This window comes from Bos javanicus, chromosome 24 (genome assembly GCF_032452875.1).
Source record: "Bos javanicus breed banteng chromosome 24, ARS-OSU_banteng_1.0, whole genome shotgun sequence".
Classification (NCBI taxonomy): Eukaryota; Metazoa; Chordata; class Mammalia; order Artiodactyla; family Bovidae; genus Bos; species Bos javanicus.
In genome coordinates, this window is record NC_083891.1 from 13,886,544 (window position 1) to 13,911,552 (window position 25,009).

The following is a 25,009-nucleotide window of genomic DNA, read 5'->3' on the forward strand; positions in this document are numbered from 1 at the left end:
TGTGAAAGATTTTCCCCAAGATTAGAGAGAAGAAGGAAAGCACATGGACTAAAAATGGCATGTGGTTGAAGGACTTCTGAATTAATGGAAAGAGAGATTTATTATAACCTTCAACTGGATAAGAAATATGCTGGTGCTGGTCTTTTCTGAAAACCTGAATGCCATTCTGAAAAGGTTAGTTCTAGAAATGGATCTTATCTTCTAAATAAGTGGAATATACTATAAATAATAAAGATTTTGCTCCTAATGAGGACAGGTGTTCTATTATGCCTACAGTGTTATAAAGAGCAGAGCCAGCTCATAACAGAATTGTGCACCATAACAGGTCTGGTTTGGTTCTTCTCTGTCCTCCTCCATGGGTGCAGACCAGTCCCAAATCCCTTCCCTAGTCTTTTCATGGACATCTTCCACCTCAGCCCCTTGCACTTTTTCCCCTCCCTTTTATGTTGCCCATTGCAAACTTGTCCCAGTGCCATCTGAGATTCGTACTCTTTTCAATGGAGAGATGACTTGATGTGTATTCTTCCCAAGAATATATGTGTTTGAACAGGAGAGAGATTGAGATAACTCAAGGGAGTGAGTTTCTAAAAGACACTTTGCCTTGAGGATTCTCTGAACACTAATTACGTTGTAGACCATCTGGCTAATAAGATAGCATTGGAAACAGATTAGAGTGGGGTCATGGTGCACAATCAGGCTCTCTGAAGTGACCCTGAGGAACAGCATCAGACATGAGCAGAGGACCAGTGATAGGATGAGGAAAATTTTGGTAAAGAATCATTTAGTAATGAGTCATGCAGATGCCATGTCTGACTCACAGCTTGCAGGGAGTGAAGACTTCTGTCTGTTCCAGAGGGACCTCTGGGAAAACCACGATAATGAATAGCATCAACACATCACAAATAAGCTTTAGCCTCAGTGGGAAACCAGATCTGTCTGTATGGTTAGGACACCAGAATAGTAACAGAAATATCCCAGAACTTTTCCCCTTTTTAAGTAAAAAGTGAGTACTTTCTATATATATGTGTGTATGTCACAAGGACATGCATAATTTCATCTTCATTCATATTCAGTCTTTCTTTTGTTATGAACCTATTTTTATATTCACTGTGGACTAATAATATCTCTACTTCAGAGGCTCTCTGTAAAGATTGCACTGTCATTAGAGATTCCATGTGTGGGGAAATACTGTGGAACAAGAACAGATATGGTACAGTGCCAGGAGTATTGGTGGACTGGAAAACACAACAATCAGCAGAGCCTGCAGGAGACATGTTAGAAAGAGTCAAAGGACGACACTGGAAGGCCTTATCTGAGTCTACGTGCCAATAGGATTCAGTATCAGAAAAGGAGTTGCAAAGCCAGCTAAGCACATCCTCCAGTGAGCATCATTCAATCCCAGGCAACCTTACCTAAGTCTAATGTTTCACTTTTCACTTACAGATGTGGAAACTGGGACTCAGAGATATTAAGTACCCTGCTCAAGATGAAGATAGCAAGCCAATGACAGAGCAAGGATTTTGCATACTGGAGACACTGAAAGAAATGGTTTGGAAACATACAAAGGGATGTTAGTTGAGTAACAGGAGACAATGAGCCCTGGGTGTCCTGTGAAGACTCATCTTCTTTTCCAATGCTTTAGGGAAAGTTTCAATTTGACATTACCAACAGAAAAACACTGTTAAATCATAAAAGACTCTGAGAGAAGTGATTTCATACTTTTAAATGATAATGCTTTCTTATTTTCTGTTGTTCTTATTGTCAGGGTTGTCTGATTATTAGCCTTACCTAAATCCCTCTAGGAATGAAATAATTCCTCCTGCTTAATTGAATGATAAAACAAATGCTTCCACTGCCATTTTTATTTATGGTGTCATCAGCTCAGCTCCCCAGAATATGCCACAGACTCACAGCCTTTTCGAAATATGGACGATCTAAGCTTGTATATGCTCAATAACACTCTGAATGTGTTTATTCAAATGCTCTTCTCCTAATTATTAAGTTTGGGTGTATTTCAAGGGACATTTAATTCATCTCTGTGTCATTTACTTTGAGCTCATTCAAATCAGTCAGAAATAGATTGCAAGAAATATTTGCTTCTTAGATAGTATCAGGGGCTTCCCTGGTAGCTAAGAGGGTAAAGCATCTGCCTACAATGCAGGAGACCCAGGTTCAACCCCTGGATAGTATCAGAGCCACTACTTACCTTAAAATTGTGTGCATTGGGTCAAGATAAAATGAAAATGCAGCTTTCAAGTGAATTTTTGAACTTTAAGGTTGAAATAACAGATTGTCAGCAGAAAACTACTTCCTAACTTTATCATATATGCTAAAATTTGCAGTTACTCCACAACATTTAGGAGTAAATGAGAGACAGACAAAGGAACGAGTTAATTTTGTGTGCCACCATCTCTTCTGCCCTGTATTTGTGTCCCTGTGTCAGTATTCATGTTTTTGACCTTTCCCATGCACATTTCTACATGATCCTCTTAGGGAAAGTCAGTATTTGATAAAGAAAACCCAAGTCAGAAATAAATCATATTAAGTTACAGAGGAACAACGTTGAATACTGAACAACCGGTATGTCATGATAACACAATTTAGGGCAGCTGTAAATAAAATCCAAGTCAGCACCAAGAAACTATGCAAGGTGTTCCTTGCTGAACAGAGTTACTATGTAAATCAGAAATCAAATGAAGAGTACATGCAAGATATTTTATCCCACCTGAAGATCAGTCACCTTTCCTAGAGGCACAATGATGTTGGCAATGAAAAAGAAAAATTAGTGATTTGCCAACTAGGATGCATCCTCCAAGTCTGTTATTGAAATTGTTAAATGTAAATAAATAAATAAAAAGCCCTCAGTAGAATAATGCAACATCCAGTATTAGATCTCAGTATATTTTACATGTGGGGTATACTGTAGCCTGAATTCTTCCTCTTTTCCTTGGATTTATGGACAGTCACAAACTTTCTAAAGGGCACAGGCAGTCCTTTCATCCAAGGTTAATTTTTTGTTGGCCATACAACAAATTATCCAATCTTCCAGTTTGATTTATCAAGTGCTGAATGGCGTGGCCCCTCCTTAATTCTCAAACTCTCCTCCAGCCACTCATCTACAAGTGGTCAAATTTTTCCACAACAGACTATGATCTTTTCAGATTCTGTGGCATATTCAACTAGGAAATCTTTTTGTTTCCTTTATGCTCCATATTTTACTAATAATCAGACTTATTGACTAGAAGCCATGGTTTAGGTATCTTTATACCTCTAAGTTCAAGCAAGGGCCCAGAACCCACTAGAAATTGCTAGATATATATATATTTTAGTATGATTAATAGAAAGCTTCCTGACATGAGCTAGTAATCGAAATTTTCCATAACATTTTCAGCCAAGTGGAGTAATATACTACTTTCAAAGCTTTGAAAAAGAAACTACTTCACCACTCACTTTATTAATATTCAAGTTATTTGGTTAGGAGTGATGCCAAAACTTTTCACATATTCTAAGAAATATCATTGCAAGTCTGGAAATGGAAAAAAATAACACAAGTCCACAACTGAATGCTAGATGATGACTTCGCAGCTGGTGCCTGCATTTGATATGAAGGGAGAGCTCTCTGAAACTTCAGTGCTTAGATTCCACAGTTATATAGTCACAGTTATTTAAGAAATATATTATGTTAAAGATGAAACTCTAATCACTTGCTGTAAATGGGAGCTGTATTGAAACGACTCCTAGGGAATTCTAGCTTTTATCTTGACAACTACCCACAAGTTGGCAAATATTCACTCATATTTGCTATGTATCTGTGTGGGGGGACTAATGCCAACATTTTTCCTCTACTGATAACCCCCCAAATTCCAGAACTACAATATTTTCAGTAGAAATACAAAACAGCTCTTTTTCAGAAAGCACAAAGTAAATACTAAACTGGGAGCCTTTACATTTTGAGGATATTATGGGGACTATCTTGTGCAATTTTGAAGTAATTTGAAGATTTTGTGGTATAAGACAGACCAATGTCTGTCTCCATTATTATATACACTTTGGAAAGAGGAAAAATCAATTCTTTTTCTCAGTATCTTGTCTTCCTAAATCTGGTTGAATACATTCAGTAGAAATCCTCTTTGGAGAGATTTTATCATGGCAGGAGAGGAACACTGCCAATACAGAGGCATTAATAACTATTAAAGAAATTTAAGCTGAGAGCTCAGAGGGAAATCTATTCTGACAAGAATCTCCTGAGAGGAATTATCGTTCACTTAGAGAATTCAAATCCTCCCTTACCACTGTATCCCCTAAATGTAGCCTGGTCACAAAGAACCCTCCACGAAGAAGGCCAGATGAAATGATTAGGCCTTTCTCCAAATTAATAGTGGATTCTTCCCTTTCTGATAAACAAGGGAGAGGTTGCAATGCAGTTTTACCTTGCAACAGGAAAATAAAATAGGCTTTCTCAGAAGTGTGCATCCCCAGGGCCTTTGTGATGAATCAGCATTCATAGATACCTTTGACCTTATTAAGGGCAGACACAGCAGATAATATTAATAATGTGCCCTTCAATAGATCAAGAGTATTGCTTCCAAAGGCTGCATAGCTGAAAACACTAATTAATGTTGTTTCTTGGGGAGGGAACTGGGGGAGTAGTGAGAAAGTAAAGCAGTTTTACCAGAACTTGGATGATAAAATGCTGGCCCTAATTTTCCTTTTTCTTATCTGGCTCTTCATACTGTGGATCGAATGCAGCACATCTCGCCTGGCCTGTGGAACCATAAGCAGCCCATAATCAATGGTTTCCTAATGAGAACAGCCAGCCAAGCAGCCACAATAATCACCTTTTGGACAATCAATACAGAAGGAAATGTGAAAAGAGTTTGATATCAGTTATTTTTCTAATTATGCCTAACCAATTCTAATTATAAGGATGTGGTATGCATTCCAGAGACCTTTGATGAGTAGATGTATTGGAATCTTTTCAAAAAATTACAGAATTAAGACAAAAGAACTACACGACCTGGGATATATGAAATAGTAGGGGCGGAGAAACATGTGTAGATTTGAAAGAAGGAGACTCTATTTTCCCTTGGTGCTAGATATGACACTTCAAGTGCCCAATTTAATTAACCTTACCAGAAACAAAGATTTGAAAGAAAAAAGTGTATCTGTTCAAAATATCAGTTCATAACTACAACTAAAGAAACAAGCAAAACAAATACAGTACCTCCTCCCCCAAAACCAGAGAAAGCGCCAGTGATTGACTAAGGTCAGTATCAGCCACACATCCAAATTTCACAAGACTGGCTGCAAATCACTCAGAGCTCTGTGCTATTCCGAGATTATTCTGCTGCAGCACACTCCTTCTGAAGCAAGAACTCTGGCTTCTGGTCAGTATGGAGAGCAACAGAAATCAGAACATGCAGTGTGATTTGTCTGAACTCCGCATAGGCAGCAGCATGAAACAGAGCTTCTGCTACCAGCTGTGTGACCTTCGCCACATCATCTAACCCCTCTGAGCCTCAATATCCTCATCACCAAAATGAGGACGTGATAAATACACCAGGTCCCCTCAGATCTAAATTCAGAGTCTACAGTGATTTGAGCAGCCTGCTGATACTTTCGTTTTCACCGGAGAGTTAATTCTCTTCACTATGAACTGCAGTTGAACATTTGACAGATCTGACCCTGCTGTCCCTCCAAAGGAAGCATGAAGTCAGATGAGTACTAGGTAGGGATGGTGAAAAATCAGATAAATAGTAGAAGATCAGAACATTTTGGCTGTTTCCAAACCCTGCATCTATATGATTGATGTCACATACACAAAACATTCAGATAATCCTCTGAGGGGTTCCTTTTTTGTCCTAATGTCTTGATACTGTACAAACCAAATCAACCCAAATTACACTGCAATATCTCATTTCACTCTCTATTGCTTTTATCTAGGAGTGAAAATAAGCATTCTGGTTGCTGTAAAATTCACAAACTAGTGAAGATCAAGACATTAACTAAGGTACTTGGAACAGATGACATCTTTCAAGTATTTCATTTCTGTTCAGCATCCAAGAAACTGGAGCCAGATCCTGTACCTTGGAAGAATCAAAAACTGGTTAAATAATAGAAGCATTTTGATTCACAGGTCTTTTTAGACCCATTCACTTGGGGCCACTTCAAGGAGGTACACGGTGAAAGGTAGCAGAATGTGTCAACCCAAAGTATATAGCTTTGGAATATAGATTAGTTTGAGCTATAAGCACTTGAAAAGCAATAAATGCAGAGTGGTGATTTGTCTGAAGTCCCCTTATCTGCCTAAAGACAGACCCTCCAAAAGGGAACTCAGTTGTCATAAACTCTCTTCCCAGGACTTTCACCCACCAGGGAGAGAGGTCAACACCACACCCAGATATACTTTTCCACAAAATGTCATACTGCCCCTTGTTTATTCTAAAGCCCCATTCATTTTCCTAAAAATCATTTACTCTCCCTTAGGAGGCTTACACCTTCTTTCTTATTTAATATGGTATTTAATCCTGAATTCTAATGCCACCACTTTGAACTATTCATTTTTCCTTGGCTATCTCCCATGATTCACATACTAATAAATTTCTACTTGTTTTTCTCCTGTTAATGTATGTTTTAGCACAGGAATCTTGGTCAGGAACTCAGAGGGTAGAGAGAAATTACTTTTTCTCCCCTACAAAAAGTTGGTTTTAAAACTCCACATTCAGAAAACTAAGATCATGGCATCTGGTCCCATCACTTAAAGGCAAATAAATGGGGAAACAATGGAAACAGTGACAGACTTTATTTTGGGGGGGCCCAAATCACTGCAAATGGTGACTGCAGCCATGAAATTAAAAGATGCTTGCTCCTTGGAAGAAAAACTATGATTAACTTAGACACCATATTAAAAAGCAGAGACATTACTTTGCCAACAAAGGTCCATCTAGTTAAAGCTATGTTTTTTCAGTAGTCATGTATGGATGTGAGAGCTGAACTACAAAGAAAGCTGAGCACCAAAGAATTGATGCTTTTGAACTGTGGTGTTGGAGAAGACTTTTGAGAGTCCCTTGGACTGCAAGGAGATCCAACCAGGCCATCCTAAAGGAAATCAGTCCTGAATATTCATTGGAAGGACTGATGCTGAAGCTGAACCTCCAATACTTTGGCCACCTGATATGAAGAACTGACTCATTGGAAAAGACCTTGATTCTGGGATAGGTTGAAGGCAGGAGGAGAAGGGGATGACAGAGGATGAAATAATTGGAAGGCATCACTGACTCAATGGACGTGAGTTTGAGTAAACTCCGGGAGTTGGTGATGGACAGGGAAGCCTGGTGTGCTGCAGTCCATGAGGTCGCAAAGAGCCAGCCATGACTGAGCGACTGAACTGAACAAAGCTTTATGGGATTCAACCTGGTCCATTGTTTTTAAAAACAGAAAAGTACTGGGTCAGCAAAGAGTGGTCAGTGGGTAGCTAAATTCTAGCAAATCCCATTTTCTATATCCCCTTGCCTAGGATTGCCATATACTTGTCTGCTAACAGGACACTTTGAGACCTAAAAGGGGACTTTAGTAATAATTATACCAAGGAGACAGAAGCAAATGAGAATGGAGTTAGGCAAACAGAACTATGTCACTCTACTCAGGCCCCATAATGTGAAGGTTCTGAGTAACTAGAAATCACCGACCTATCCAAAACATCTGAAGAGCCCCAACCAAGAAGGCTTCCCTGGTAGCTCAGATGGTAAAGAATCTACCTGCAATGTGGGAGACCCAGGGTCTGATCCCTGGGTGGAGAAGATTCTCTGGAGAAGGGCATGGCAACCCACTCCAGTATTCTTGCCTGGAGAATTCCATGGACAGAGGAGCCTGGCAGACTACAGTCCATGGGGTCTGACATGACTGAGTGACTAACACTTTCACTTTCTTTAACCAAAAGTGCAAGGATTACAGCTGCATTGTAATTTTTGTATTCAATGCTTCCATCCTTCCCTTTTCTCTCTTTCCTTCTGGAGCCCACTCTTTTCTTTTTACCCTTTCCTTTTCTGCCCTCCCCCTCCCTTCTTCTATCCTTCCTTTCTTCCTTCTGTCCTGTATTTAGGATTACTAGATACTAGTTCCTGTGCAGAAACTGAATATAAACCAGAAATGGTCTCTGCATTCATGGTGCAAGTGACCTGAGGGAATACCAACATTAATTAAAAAGTCACAGATAAACAATTGAATTATGAAAAGGCTATAAATGAGGTTCTGGTGCATAGTGTTTAGGATGTGTATATACATCATACAGTATTCAATTAAGAGTCATTAAATAAGGTAGGATGGCTGCTGCAGAAGATAATGAACCATGATGGTCATCCCATTGAAGGCACCATCTCTGTGCTGTTTAAGCCATATGAACAACTGAATGTTCCCTAAGAAAACTTCACTTTTCAAACACATTTTCGTTAATCCTGAGTATCAAGATTCTGTGGTTTGATCTTTAATTTAAAAGAATACTTCAAATTCTGTGACTTTTATCTCCTGCATATTTGAGTAACTTATAGGCGACCAAGGCTTACACCCCAGAGGCAAGGAAACCAACTGTTTTGTTCATAATGTGGCTGAGGAGATACAAAGTTTGGCTCAATCTTAATGTCTTTCTTCCTTGGAAAGGAGGTACCATATGTGGATGTTGTTGCCTCATCACTAAGTTGTGTCTGACCCTTTTGCAACCCTATGGGCTGTAACCCACCAGACTCCCCTGTTCTTGGGATTTCTCAGGCAAGAATACTGGAGTGGGTTGCCATTTCCTTCTCCAGGGGATCTTCCTGATCCAGGGATCAAACCCACGTTTCCTCATTGGCAGACAGATTTGTTATTACTGAGCCACCAGGGAAGCCCCGCGTATGTAGATGTGTGCTTAGTCACTCAGTTGTGTCCAACTCTTGGCAACCCCAAGGACTGTAGCCTGCCAGGATCCTCTGCTCATGGGTATTCTCCAGGCAAGAATAATGGGGCGGGTTGCCATGCCTTCCTCCAGGGGATCTTCCCAACACAGGAATTGACCCCAGGTCTTCCACATTGCAGGCATATTCTTTGCTTTCTAAGCTACCAGGGAAGCCCATGTATGTGGATATTATTATATTAATATTGAAAATGGGGAGACACAAGAGAGAGCTAAACAGACTCCATAAAAGAGAGAACAGAGAGCCTGCTGCACACCCTTTCAGAGTCCTTTTCTTTCCTCACCAGGCTTGGCTCCCTACTTCTTGTCAGGTTAGCTCTAAACCAAGCCTTAAAGTTCACTAAGGCATCCATAATTTAGATTGTGCTACTTAAAATCTAAATAATTCTGATTCTGGCTGAAATCTTCTAAGTTGTCTGTGGGGAGACAAATAAGTTAATTAGTGAAGTAGATTGTTAGGGGTTGGATTGCAAGATAGTTAAATAATATTTTAAGTGACTTCCAAACACATTGCTGCTGCTGCTGCTGCTGCTGCTGCTGCTAAGTCACTTCAGTTGTGTCCGACTCTGGTGACCCCATAGACAGCAGCTCACCAGGCTCCCCGTCCCTGGGATTCTCCAGGCAAGAACACTGGAGTGGGTTGCCATTTCCTTCTCCAATGCATGAAAGTGAAAAGTGAAAGTGAAGTTGCTCAGTTGAGTCTGACCCTCAGCGACCCCATGGACTGCAGCCTTCCAGGCTCCTCCGTCCATGGGATTTTCCAGGCAAGAGTACTGCAGCCCTCATTTATGTACAAACAAATGTGGAAATTAGAAATCACTGCTTTATTTCTTCTGAAACAAATCTCCTGTGGAAACTTAACAAAATATGATGTTGGGGTTTCCTTGGTGGTCCAGTAGTTAAGAATCCACCTGCCAATGCAGGGGACACAGGTTCAATCCCTAGTCCAGGAAGATCCCACAGGCCACAAGGCAACTAAGCCCACTCACCATAACTACTGAAGCCCATGTGCCCCAGAGCCTGTGCTGTGCAACCAGAGAGGCCACTGCAGTGAGAAGCCTGTGCACACAGCTAGAGAGTAACCGCCACTCACCACAACTAGAGAAAGCCTGCACACAGTCATGAGGATCCAGCACAGCCAAAAATAAAAATAAATAAAATTTTAAAAGAAGATAGAAAAATACTTTGTTTAAATTTCTTCTCAAACTTGTGGTAGTAAGCCTGAAGTTAAAAATGAAAGTTTACATTTCTGATTTAGCACTAATATTTCTCTTATTGAAACTCACAAAATGTTGGATATGAGTAATAAATATAGTGTCCTAATCTGCTGTTGCCACAGAGGTGCTTAATGATCTCTGCAGGAAATGTCATGGCACTCATGTTTTTGCACAATGAGGAAACTCATTTGTCAACCAGGACTTCAAAAGGGAAATAAGCCTTTCTGCAAAATGGAGTCTTCCACACCATCTCAATCCCAAAACACCACAATTCATAAAAAATCTACTCTACCAAGAAGGCCCAAAAATTGCAGCATCACAGAGCTGATGGCAGCAATTCTTAGAGACCATTGGAGAGGAAAAAGCCTGCACCAAACTCAGTTAATAGAAGTTCAGCATTTAAATGCTTTCTTTTGAGTGAGTGTGTAAGCATAGACTATGCCTTAGTCGTACTGCGTTTGAATCAAGAGCAAGATGCACTGGAATAGTGTGAGTGAAAGTGGAAGTCACTCAGTCGTGTTCGACTCTTTGGGACCCCATGGACTGGAATTCTCTGGGCCAGAATGCTGGAGTGGATACTCTTTCCCTTCTCCAGGGGCTCTTCCCAACCCAGCGATTGAACCCAGGTCTCCAGCATTGCAGGTGGATTCTTTACCAGCTGAGCCACAAGGGAAGCCCAAGAATACTAGAGTGGGTAGCAATCTTCCTGACCCAGGAATTGAACTGGGGTCTCCTGCATTGCAGGTGGATTCTTTAACAACTGAGCTATATATTACTCAATAATATTGCTCAGTATTACTCAGAATACTATGGTGCATCTAGAAAAAAATCTTGAACCTAAACTGGCCCCTTAAGCACGTCACCAGTTAGGCTCATTACCAGTGCCTTCTGACAGATGAACTGGAAATGAATTCTCAGGAACGTTTGCCTATAACCAGGTGGTAATTGGTAAAGAATCTGCCTGCAATGAAGGAGATCCCGGTTCAATTCTTGGGTCAGGAAGATCACTTGGAGAAGGGACAAGCTACCGACTCCAGTATTCTTGGGCTTCCCTGGTGGCCCAGATGGTAAAGAAGTCTCTTGTAATGCAGGAGACCTGGGTTCAATTCCTGAGTTGGGAAGATCCCCTGGAGGAGGGAATGGCAACCCACTTCAGTATTCTTGCCTGGAGAATCCCCATGAACAGAGGAGCCTGGCAGACTACAGTCCATAGGGTTGCAAAGAGTTGGATACAACTGAGGGACTAAGCACAGCACACAGGTGGTAATATTGCAAAAACTCATTTTATCCCCACCCCCAAAAAAAGGTTTATTGCCTTTTAAGTCTTAGTTTAATGAAATAAAAGATCCCTTTGATTTAGTTGAACTAGACAATTCCACATTAACATTAGAGGCAAGATCCAGGTATATGGAGACCCAGGTAAGAAGACTCTCAGGAAATTGTTTTAATTGGTCTAACTTCTACATGGGCTTCCCTGATAGCTCAGTTGGTAAAGAATCTGCCTGCAAAGCAGGAGACCCTGGTTGGATTCCTGGATTGGGAGGATCTGCTGGAGAGGGAATAGGCTACCTACTCCAGTATTCTTGGGCTTCCCTTGCAGCTCAGCTGGTAACAAATCTGGCCACAATGCAGGAGACCTGGGTTCAATCCCTGGGTTGGGAAGATCCCCTGGAGACAGGAAAGGCTACCCAGTCCAGTATTCTGACCTGGAGAATTCCATGGACTGTATAGTCCCTGGGGTTGCAAAGAGTTGGGCACGACAGAGAGATTTTCACTTTCACTTCAACTTCTACATGGATGTCTAACCACTTTCAATAGTCCGTAGCACACTGATATGGTAGTCAATATTTTTTACAAAACTGTTCTAAGGGAGAAAATGTTAGAATTTCTGTTTATATTTCTACAAGTTTATATTTCTAAAATGTTCTTTGTACATTTTATAATGTTCATACTAGAATAGTAAACTATGTTGAGTTATGAATAAGTAAGGATAATTGGAAAGCATATTAAAAAATGTTTAGTACTGGAATGTGAGATTTGAAAAGCTGAGGGCCATTGCTCTATACTAGAAGATCCTTAAAAAGGGATCATATCTTACTTTGCCCAACTAAGTTCTCAAAATGATGCAGGAGGGAGAAAAAGGGTGAAGGGAAAGGCTCTTGGCTAGTATTTCTGTATCAAGAAGACAGGTTTAGGTTACAGCCAGAGGTCTACATGTGCATTTTTGTAAACCGCCCATGTTTATTGTGAACAAAGTTCATTCTCTATTTTGCAACATCTAAGATTTTTAAACATCCTGAGGTGACAATGTATGATAAGAAGTAGAGCTAGTGAATTAACCAATTTGTAAATATCTTTTTTAAAAATAATTAATAAGATAGCAGCATCTAAGACATGGAATTGTTAAGCCATCTCTGAGTTGGGTCTTGTTCATTGGCAGCAGAGGGGCAGAAGAAAGTATATAGAGACACATGTATGCAGTGTGCTCATATTTACACTTTAATGATAACCATTGATATTTGTGCATCTACTTTGGCTCTACCATAGGAATACACTGTTCAGTAGATCAGTAGAAACAACTTCCTTGCTAATATTTTAATACTATAGACTGGATAATGAATTCTCCTAGAAGCACTAAAAACAGAAATTAAAAAGAAAATAGGAGACTGTTAATAAATGTCTGTTGAATAAACAAATGAATGAGTAATAAGTGGACATGGGGCTATGAACTTTGTATTCCCATACTCTGTTTTAGACCATTTTTATATATTAAACATAAAACTTCAGGACCTGATTATAAGGAACAACTTCAGTGAGTCAAGTGTTCAGGCTCCTTTCATACAGGATACAAGCCTGACCTTATCACCTTCTCATCCATTACTAGATCCCTTTGGAAGAGGCTCTGATACCTGTTAAGGAATTCTGGCTTTTCTCATTTGCAGCCTCACTGCAGCACAGACAGTCTAGAACCTTGTTTACTGGGAAAGAAAGAATCAGTTGGAGAAAGTTTAGCCTCTGAGAAGCAAAGCAGTTGTCTTGTAGAGATTGAGAAAATTTATCTAGTCCAAGACATGTCCCTCTTCCTCTCAGACACAAATCTGGTCTTTTTCACTCTCATTCATTCTGGTTTTGTTGTGATGCCTACAAGCAATGTTGTTTTTCAATCACTAAGTCATGTCTGACTCTGTGACCCCATGGACTGAAACACGTCAGGTTCCTCTGTACTCCGGTATTTCCCAGAATTTGCTCAAATTCATGGCCATTGAGTTGGTGATGCTACCTAACCATCTCATCCTCTGTCATCCCCTTCTCCTTCTGCCCTCAGTCTTTCCCAGCATCACGGTCTTTTCTAATGAGTTGGCTCCTCACATCCAGTGACCAAAGTATTGGAGCTTCAGCTTCAGCATCAGTCCTTCAAATGAATATTCAGGGTTGATTTCCTTTAAGATTGATTGGTTTGATCTCCTTGCAGTCCAAGGGACTCTCAAGAGTCTTCTTCAACACCACAGTTCAAAAGCATCAGTTCTCTGGTGCTCAGCCTTCTTTATGGTCCAACTCTCATATCCATACATGACTACTTGAAAAACCATAGCTTTGATTATGCAGCCCTTTGTCAGCAAAGTGACATCTTTGCTCTTTTTACCTAGTTTATGTTCCAATTTCTCCATTTCTCTTTTTTTGTTGTTGTTTCTCATAACTTTATCAAGTGTTATAGGAAAGCTTTTTTCAATTATAACAAAGATATTTACAAATTGGTTAATTCGCCAGCTCTACTTTTTATCACACATTGTCACCTCAGGACACCTAAGAAGCCTAGATGTTATGAGATAAAGAATGAACACTGTCCACAATAAACATAGGTACCTTACAAAAATGCACTATAGTTATAACCTAAAACTATCTTCTACATTAAAAAAAAAATTCAGCATCTTAGACATGGAATTGTTACACCGTCTCTGAGGACATCAGCTCTTGTTCATTTAGGTTGGCAGCAAAGGGGCAGAAGGAAGGGGAGGGATGAATGTGGATGTGTTCATATTTATGTTCTGATGAGAACCATTGATGTGTGCACTTCTCATGGCTATACTATAGGAATGCATTGTTAAGTAATTCAGTGGAAACATAACTCCTTAGTAATACTGTAATAGTTTAGATTGGATAAAGAATCCTCTTAGAAGCACTGTACTTTGTATGCTCTGTTGTTTTATGTCTCATTTTTAATTGAACATTAAAGGAATGTAGCATTTTAATCATAACTCTGCCAATATCTTTATCTAGAAGCCTGTTGCCATTTTTGTCTTTTCTGAAATTTTTGTCACCAAGACCTTGCAAACTTCTAGAAGCAATGTAACCTAAACCACAATTAACATCCCTTGTGCCCAGATTGTGGCCTTTATTACTGTTCTCCATGGGAAGAAACCAAGGCTCCTTGGAGAAATGGCTGATTCAAGTCTAAGAGAGAAAGGTCCCAGTGAATCTGGGACCTCTTTTGTTAGAAAGCAGAAGTCCCTGCAAAGATTAATGGCATTGTGTCAAACATCCAGGAACCAATGTGAAGAACCTGCCACTGGTCAAACAATTTAGACCTCAAAAAGAATAATGAGTTTAGTGGATTGAAACAGATCAAATCAATGAAAAATCAGTGTGTGCATAATGATACTTTAAAAAAGAAAGTCATAGAAAACTCATTTATCACTATTTGAGGTAAGAATCAACACAACACCTCTTTTTGAAAATTGGAAAATAAAGGAAAAGAATTGATCGTTTACCTTGCCTTTCTGGCAGGTACTGCGTTTCCGAGTAAAAGCCCATTTGGTGAGAGAAAGCTCTTCTTTGCATAGGAATGTCAGCTAACTAATGAAGAAAGAGTGGTAGAATTTTTAAAATATTTTCTTATTTTTTTCTTTTTTAAAAATTTATTTTAATTGGACGCTAATTATTTTACAACATTGTAGTGTTTTTTGCCGTACACTGACATGAATCCGCTATGGGTGTACACGTGCTCCCCATCCTGAACCCCCCTCCCACCTCCCTCCCCATCCCATCCCTCAGGGTCATCCCAGTGCACCAGCCCTGAGCGCCCTGCCTCATGCATCAAAACTGGACTGGCGATCTGTTTCACATATGATAATATACATGTTTCATTGCTGTTCTCTCAAATCATCCCACCCTTGCCTTCTCTCACAGAGTCCAGAAGACTGTTCTATACATCTGTGTCTCTTTTGCTGTCTCTCATATAGGGTCATCGTTACCATCTTTCTAAATTCCATATATATGCATTAGCATACTGTATTGGTGTTTTTCTTTCTGACTTACTTCACTCTGTATAATAGGCTCCAGTTTCATCCCAAAAATAAAAAAATAAAAATATTTTAGAAACTCTAATTAAATTAACTGCTTCAGGCAAAGATGATCAATTGGTATCAAAACCAGAAGATGAATGGTTTGTACAGCAATATATTCATATAGTGCCAAGCAATACTGTACAGATTAGTTTCTAGTCCCAAGAGAAAAACATAATTCTACAATGGAGGGACTGAATTGCTCTTACTAAATTTAATCTAGAGGCCAATGTTAGTATCATTAGTGGTGAGTCAACCAAATATTATGTGTCTTTTGGAAAATCACATTATATATCTAAAACAATTAAAAGCCAGGAATGTTTAACTTGAATCTATTTAGCCTTTTGATATAACCTCCAGTATATAGGAAATATGTGGGCTATCACAGTCAGACACATGTAGAAAGCAACACATTCTACAGAGCAACTGATCTGTTCTCTTTAATAAGTCAGTGTCATAAGAAAAAAGCCACAGGTATGCAATGATGGATTATAGTGTGCCGATGAATGCTTCGCACTCAGTTCAGAGAGATACTAGAAGTTGGATTTGCAGTATTTGTTGATTTTCATGCTGTAAACAGCCCCATCAAGGCAATTTCAGGGTATCTCTGTGATCTCAAACAGCTCACAAAATCTTTCGTACACAGCTGGAGCCAGCTGTGGCATGCCACTGCTTGGAGGACTTTGCCTGGCTCCCTGTGGTCCCGGATTAATTCTGAAAAAAAAAAAAAAACTGTAAGTAAAAGTCACTTAAATGTCATTTGGGAGAATATTTGATGAGTTTACCATCTAATAAAATGAGAAGTTGGACATCTGGACACCATTACTGGCAAAAGAAGCAGGTTGCAGAATAGCATATACAATATGATCTCATTTTTGTGTAAAATATCCTAGATAGGCATAGATAAATATGCAATAAGGTGTGAACGATGGTCACTTCTGAGTGATGAGAACATGCTGGTTTGGGGATATTTTCTCTAAAATTTAGCAATACATCTCTACTGATCCTCTAACATTTGGCTGTAATGTCACAGAAATATTTTAAAAAGAGAGATGATAAATGAGGCAAAAAGAACATCTTGGAGCAGGGAGGTATCACATGCACGGTGTTGGAGGGGCCAACATGTCTTCTCTTATCCTTTGAGGAGCCCTTTTTGGGCATGGGTCTGACTGAGGCCCCTAAAGAGGAAACAGGCTGCATTTGTAGAAGGTCACAAATAAAATAGGAATTCCTGGCTCATAAGTGTGCCCCTCTTTCAAGCTCTCTATGACCACTGCAGCCCAGTCCACTGTGAGTTCTTCCTCAGCTCTAGTCTGACAGGGCACTTTCTAACTCGTTTGTTCACTCAGTCACTCACTTCTTTACTCTGTCCGCTGTTCTTGATCCCCGGCTCCCTGGCAGGCTGACACAGTCACTGGACTTGGGAAAACGGATGTGTGTGCCCTACCCTCAGCAACTCACTGGGATCCAGCTTATTCCTCTTCCTCTTCTGCATTATGGGAGAGTTTTGAGGGCAAAGGCCATCACTCATTTCTCTTACTTTCTGTTGCAAACTTCAGCACAGGACCATTTAAATACTAGGTATTCCTAAAATAATTATTGACTATAAGATGGACTGACTGTGTAATTGTAACTTCCTAAGGCAATAAACATAACAACTAGTGTAGGAAATTGGCTGGTTTTTGACTTGATACTCCCCTCAGAAAAAAAAAAAGAAAAGGCAGTATACAATATATGTAGATATCTATATGGATATATGTTTCAGCATCATCTCTTAACATATACATTTCTTTATATATGAATTGTTTACATGTTACATACCACCATGCAATATAATACATCTATTTTTTTCTTATTTTTACATGACAAATTATTTCATGTCCATGCCTCTGAAAAATACTAGACTAAACTAGAATCTTTTTTACCCCTTTTTCCTTTCTGCCCTCATTCCCAAATCCACATAGACAAGTATAAAATTCTCATAAAAAGAAAGAAGATATGGGAATCATCACCCCCGGAGTTAAAGGCAATTTTCCCGGGCTCCTCCCTCCCAGCCCCCTGCATGTGGAGGAAATGGCATTGGATGGGTGCTCACATATCCCCCACTCACACACACCCATACGTCTTCAATCTGGAATGTGAGCCAAGTGAATATAGTCTTGTTACCCACTGCATAAATAATGCCAGCCGCAAGGCAGCTTCTAAATGATTCCAGATGTGCTCTCTTCATGTTGCCAGAGAGAAAATAACTTTGAACTACTGTCATTTCAGCAGAGAGCTTACTCCGTGATTACATCTGGATGAGATAAGGAAGAGCTGTCCCAACTGGTCTATTACCCATGCAGGTAAGAAAGGAATAGAAACATCCTTTCTGTCAAGTTGAATGGCCTCATGGTTTAGCACTTTTAGACTCTGGTTTAATATCAAGATGTCTCAGGTTTTAAATGAAATGTCAAATATAATTTGGCTCTGGATTCCTAAGATATACGATTGCCCTTGGAGAAAACTTGATAACTCAGCATTCCCGTGTCAAATGTGTATCTACCTGATACTGCACTCGATAAAGCTGGTGCCCCCACTCTCCCTCCACTGCATGAAAACCCTCAGCCAGCCTGAAGAGCCAGGTTCCTTCCCCTATTTCAATGTGCATGAGACACCACAAAGAAAAACTGTATGTCCGTGAGACAAAGGCCACCGTTCAGAGTTCTCTTTGAGAATCTAATCTGCACAGAATATGAAATTCAGTATTAAAATGCAGAGACTTTCAAAATCTTTGGACACAGGTGGCCACAGCCATGACAACAAATCACACATAATCCTTTCCTTTCAAAGTCTTCTTTCTGAGTGCCTCTTTTCACTGCCTCTAGATTGGCATTACTTTTCTTCATTTGTGGGAGAATCAGACTCAGTTCCAAAATCCAACTAAAAAAAGTAAAGAAAATAAATATATAGCTGCCTGTTTCTTTAAAGTAAAAGAATCTCACCATTTAAACTTGGAAGCTCAGAAGAACCGGCATTCGCTAAGCAGCTATTGGACGGTGGCGATAGGGTAGTAATTGCAATCATAAGACTCACAGCTGGCCTAACGTGATTTATGAAAACTAACGTGTAGGTAATGAAATCTGACAGCCTGAGTATTGAATAGATGTAAACATTTTGGTGGAATTTGATCCACCAAAATTCCATAGCAAACAGTCTTTCTCTCACTGACACACTGCAGCTTCAGAAATTCCAAACTACAGCCAGTGTGCTGAATGCAAATTTTGCCAGGAAGTGTGCCTGTGGGAGGAGCAAGGAACCATTCTGTTAGGAACAAAACTGCTTCTTATTGACATTTAGATGAGCCTGACTGCTCTGATCCATTACCTTGAAAAATTAGACCACCAAAGGAAGGGTCTGTGCTTTAAGCTGTGTCTCCTGAAACCTCTGTTGAAGTCCTTCAGAATGTGACCGTATTCTGCAAGTGTGTCTTTATAGAGAAATCAAGAGAACATGAGGTCTTTAGAGGCAAACCCTATTCCAACACGGCTGGTATCCTTACAAAGAGGGGAAATTTGGACACAGAGACAGACATAGACATGGGAAAATGATGTGCAGATGCAGAGAGAATGTCATGTGAAGATGGCGGATCACAGTGAGGCACCTGCAAGTCAAGGAAGCCTGAGGCCACAGGAAGCTGAGAGCGAGCCAGGGAGCAGAGCCTTCTCTAGTGTCTTTAAAGGCAGCATGGGCTACAAACATGCTGATTTCAAACTTCCAATCTCCAGAACTGCGAGATAATACATGTCTATTGTTCTAAGCTACCCAGCTTGTAGTATTTTGTTATGAAGCACTAGCAAATATAGAGGCATTACCATTCATATGCTGCAGATGTAAAAACTGAAGCAGATCAAACAAATATTGTAAAACAATCGTCAATCAATTAAAAATAAATAAAAACAATTAAAAAAAAACTGAAGCAGAATTCAAATTCAGCTCCATCTGACTTCAGGACTCATACAACTATAGCAGTATTTTCAAACTGGCTTCCACAAGCCTGGGATTCACATACAGATGCTCCAAATTCAAAGCATTCAATCCAAAAAATTCTTCATTTTCTATTTGCATTTTAATTTTTTTAAAATAATGATTATACTTAGACTTATCTTAATAACCATCTAATAACCAAACATTACTCCATGATTTCTGTGTCCAAGCTTGTGTTGTATTGGTGATGGAGTTGGTAGCAATTAATGCAACTTTAATTTTTAATTGTCCCAGGATAATGGAAAAAGTACAACATATTTATTATGTAAATAGTAATTTTGGCACAATGCAAATTCTGAATAGCATCACAGTCATTTGTATGAAAAAAGGTCACAATAGCTGAAACAAAAGAACCGTAGGCAAATTGAGTCATCATCACATAACACATAATAGTACACTTATGATGGCTTCAAAAGGGCTGTGCCTTGGCAGTCAGAGCCATAGTAATGCCTAGAACAATTTTTCTTCAAATATCATCATCACATATGAGTTGTATCATTAATTTAAGTTTTATTAGGTTGCATATTTGTTTCTATTTAATTAATAACTTTATTATGCTTCTCATTGTGCTAAGAACTGGAGACATTAAAAACCTTACGTCTACTTTTATAACTATACAAGAGGTAGAGAATTTATCGAGATGTTTGCAGTCTGCGTGACCTACTCTTCTGGTCCAGTGGTTAATCAGGTGCTTTGTATTCTCATCAGGAGCATTTGTGGGGCCACAAGTGAGCTACTAGAAAACCACATCACAAAGGGATTTTTGTAAAGACCTCACCTATTTATGCTGAGTACACCAGCAGGGTAGGAAGGGGCAAAGCTTCTCATCAGAGTTAGAGGAAGGTATAGAGTAAATAATTTGTCCAAGTCTGGGGGGTGATAAGGCTCTGAGAGTCTCTCAAGTAATGGGATTCACGTCTTATCCCCTCTCAGGACGAGGCTTGGGAAATGGCGTAAATGACTGCTTGGCATACCTTGGACAATTAGATGCTATGGATCTGGAGTCCAATTTTTGCCCACCAAACATGGTCTAGAGGGAGCAGAGCAGTAGACTCTAAGATCCCCTAAGAACTTGGATGAGGCCAGCTCACTGGTTACTAACATGGCTGATGGCGTACATGCTTTGTCACCTCCTAAGACCCTTGCAATATCTTTATACAGCCTTTAGAATATGTGTCAGCTGGGCTGCAAGGAGCCCTTATAAGACTGAGATCCAATTTTCTGCTGACCTGGCAGGACTATTCAATCTGAATTAAGTACATAAAATAAAGGAACATGTCTGGCACACTCAAATGGTCTACATACTTATTTAATTAATGTTATAATTTAAAATTATCTAGGTTAATACTTTGGGCCTGAATTTTTTTTTCTCCTTCTAAAAGAAGCCTGAATAGTTCTAGGTTTAAAATGCATGGCATTACTCAGAGTTGTCTTGATATGGTAGTAACTAATGGCTGAGCATGAGTTAATCTCCCTCCTAGCTAGCTATCACCTTGGAAACCGAGAAGCAGAGCCCTGAGGGATAAGGCAAGCGGATTCATAGACTTAAATAACAATTTCAGATAACAAGAGGTGAAATGTCACAGATAGTTCATGATTAATTGCCAAATGAGTTACAAACAATATCTGCTTAAAAATAAGAGCTCTCTGTATTTCCTCAGGTTAGAGCTTTAGAGCACATTTTCAGATACCTGCTTCACTCTTATGTGGCCGTGTCAACCTGTACCACCAACACCAAATAAATATTTTGCCACCTATTTACCACTGTCTGTCACCCCTCTGGAGGGGAACACAAAGGTGAAGATATCCAAGAGAGTAAAATTCTAAATAAATGGGGTGACCTGAGGGGCCTGGGCAAGGTTTTATTTCTGCTCACAGAACTGAGCTCCACCCAGCCAATTTCCAGGCCCTGTCTGAAAATCTTTCTCCAACCAGCCCTCCTCTCCAAGTCTATTCTACCTAAAGTAGGCCTTTGTTACTGCTCATCTAGGCCTGGCACAAATCTCTGGCTATGCTCCCTGCTCACCATCCTAGGTGCCTTCTGTCTAGCCAAGTATATCACATCACATCCCCACCATATTCCTACGCTCTGGTTCCAAATGGCCTTTGCAGTTTTGACGCCCCTCCACTCCCCCACAGACCTGACTTGCAAACTTGCTGTGCTTTGAATTCACCACACTGTCTGTCCTCAGACTTGTTCTCACATCCCAGCCTAGAGTGTCCTCCTCACTTCCTTCAGAGCCCACTCCTCCTGAATGCCTGGCCACCTGAGGTCCCCCTGTCATTCCTCCCCTTGAATTTGCTGATTGCCTAGCTCCATTAACAGTTATCAGTGTGGCTCAGAATATTTTGTATTGTGTGCTGTTGCCCCAGAATCCAGGCTAACACTAAGAACAACAGGTAAGTACTGACACATTCTAGAGAGAAGCTGAAGACCACTAAGCCATCCAGGCTGTGAAAGAATTCTAGGAATGTGAAAGGAGTTTCAGTAAATGAATAGAAAGTTCTTGGCTTTTCTCAACCAAGAGGCAGAAGGAAGGGCTTGATGAGCATTATTTATAGATCCTGGGAATAGCTGCAAGAAGGAGAGGATGGAAGCCTACTCCCCAGCAGGATGTTTACCTTACTGTAGAATCACAGGCCTCCCAGCACCTGGGGACCCAAGTGAGACACAGAACGAGCCTTCTAGGAAGAGATTGAGTCGGGAACATATGTGGACACAGAGATTAGACCTGCTTGCAATCCTGGAGGACTCTGGTGTAGGGATACCAGAGCAGCCCAGAATGACAGTGAGAGGGCAGCAGGCGGCATCAGAAGAGTGTTGGGCCTGACAGGTACATGAGAGTTTCCTCCTGTCAAGTGCAAGGCTGAGAGGATGACCAAGTGAGAGGCACGTGAGACTTGATGAGATCCTGCCCAAGAGGGCTGGATGCCTGTTTGGGCAGGACTTCTTAGAGAGATAAAGGTTAGAAAGGAGTTGCCAAGGGTCATCCAGAGATTGTGGCTATTGTGCTAGGAAACTGCCCTGCAGAAATCCCCATGTTGGACCTGGGCTGGTGGCGCTGGGCAGCAAACCCTTTGAACAACCTACAAGGTGCCTCCCATAGCATTTGGACACCTGCTGCCACCGCGGGCAGGGATGCCAGCCTTACAGACTGTCAGCCGTGTGGTTGTTGCCTCATCTTTGCGGTGTCTAATGCCTGACCTTACCTCTCCTGGCCCCGCCTCCAACTCTGGAGGAAGAGGAAGCAGAATAGGGAAGGTGATGAACAAAGAATGGATCAGACTGCCTTCCATCCTGGTCACCAAGACACAAGTTAAACATACTTTGAGTGAATAAGAGAAGTTTTAAATTAAAAGAGACCTTAGAGTTTGGAAAAGGATAGAATTAGGCTTTTAAATGTTCAAAAACGACTTTATATTGTCAAAAGAAAGTAAAAGGAATTGGATAGTTATGGAAACTGCCAGAGATGTCATCAAGAGGCAAAGAATAGAAATTCTGAAGGAAACAGTAAGATAATAACAAAGTTGTTTCCTGTTTATATTCTACAAAGTTCACCCAAGTAAAAAAACTATTTTATTAGTTAAATATATGTGTGTAAAAGGTATGCATGTGTATATATGTATATGTATGTATGTATATATATATGTAAAAAGGAGATATACGTATGAATGTAAACATATGTATCTTTTTAGTCTGTAGCTTTTTGAGGAAAGAAGCTCATTTATTATTTTTACACCTTCAGCCTCTGGCACACTGTTTATGGTGAGATGCAGTGAAGGGCGACCTGGGTGGATACAAACATACTTTTCCTGGTACATCCACAAGTGTCACGCTGTCAGACACAGCAACCTTGGGACCACACCTTGTTCTCTTGTCCCACAGGTCACTTCCAATCAATACTGTGAACCTAGGTGGAATCCTAAGAAGGCCTGGAGTCATTTCATCCTCTCAACTCTACTAGTCTTCCAAAGGCCCACCGAGAGATGAGGTGATAAATCCTATGACCAGGGACACACTCATATGTCACTGACTCCCTTTGTCTAAGGATTTCCACCCGTCAGTTATGTCCAAATGACAAATGTGCTCAATATGAAAATGGAAACTACTAAGACCTCTTTTACAAAAATGACTTCTCTGCACAAATAGGCTTGTGTGATATCAGCAGCAAATGAAATTTCTACAGTAGAACTTGAAGGTAAAGTGGGCAGAGAAGAGGAAGCTGCTTTGGAGTATTTTCCGGAATAGACTAATTAAAGGTATTGTTCACGTCATCTGTTGCTATGCAGCACGTTACTCCAAATGCAGTAGCTTTATCTGGCTCATATTTTGTGAGTCAGGAGTTTAGCAGAGGCTGGACTGTTGACTTGAGCTCTGAACCAAGTAGCATCAACTGGGGCAGCTGAGGAAGAAGGATTCACATCCAGTATCTTTGCTTACTGCTCTGAGGCCTGGACAGGATGCCTGGCAGTTGGTTCTTGCAGATGGTTGGGAGCCTAGCTATGGCTGCCGGCCAGAGAGCTGACACTTGGTCTCTCCGTGTTGTTTGATCTTCTCCCAGCAGGTTCCAGAGAAAGCGTCTCAACAGTGAGTGTACCAAAAGGCATAGGCACATGCTGCAAGGCTTCTTATAACTAATCTCAGAAGGCCCAGTATGTCATTTCTGCCTCATTCTTTGGGCCAAGCAAAGCAAGTCAGTAAGTGAACAGAATTAGACTCCATCTCTCAACGACAAGAATAACAAAGAATGGCCATTTTAATCTACTACAGAATGAAAGTGTTAGGTGCTCAATCACGTCTGACTCTTTTTGTGACCCCATGGACTGTAGCCCTCCAGGATCCTCTGTCCCTGGAATTCTCCAAGCAAGGACACTGGAGTGGGTAGCCATTCCCTTCTCTAGGAGATCTTCCCAACCCAGGGATAGAAGCCAGGTCTCCCACATTGCAGGTAGATTCTTTGCTGTCTGAACCATCAGAGAAGTCTGTTGAGAAGTATTACACATGAAGGAGGAACACCCCGCTCCTCGCTTCAGCTAGTCCTTCCTTCACTTCATCTTTATGTAAACATGGTACAGAATGGACATGATAATGAGATAAAAGCCAGCCTTCTGTATGTCCAGAGTCAACTAACTGTTAACACCTTGAGCAAGTCAATTAACCTCTCTTTGCACGTCAGAAAGATGAGATTTCCCAGGTTTCAGTCAAGTCATGGGTCACATGCTTGTGGAGCAGGCAAGCCAAACCCAGCCCACAAGTTCGCTCAGTGTGAACACTATTAACACACATATACATACATTTATACCCAGCCATATAGGTACATGGCAGCCCACTTCAATATTCTTACCCAGAGAATCCCCATGGACAGAGGAGCCTGGCAAGCTGTAGTCCATAGGGTCACAAAGAGTTGGACATGACTGAAATGACTTGGGACACATATAGCTACGTATGTTCACATATACATATACACATATGAAGG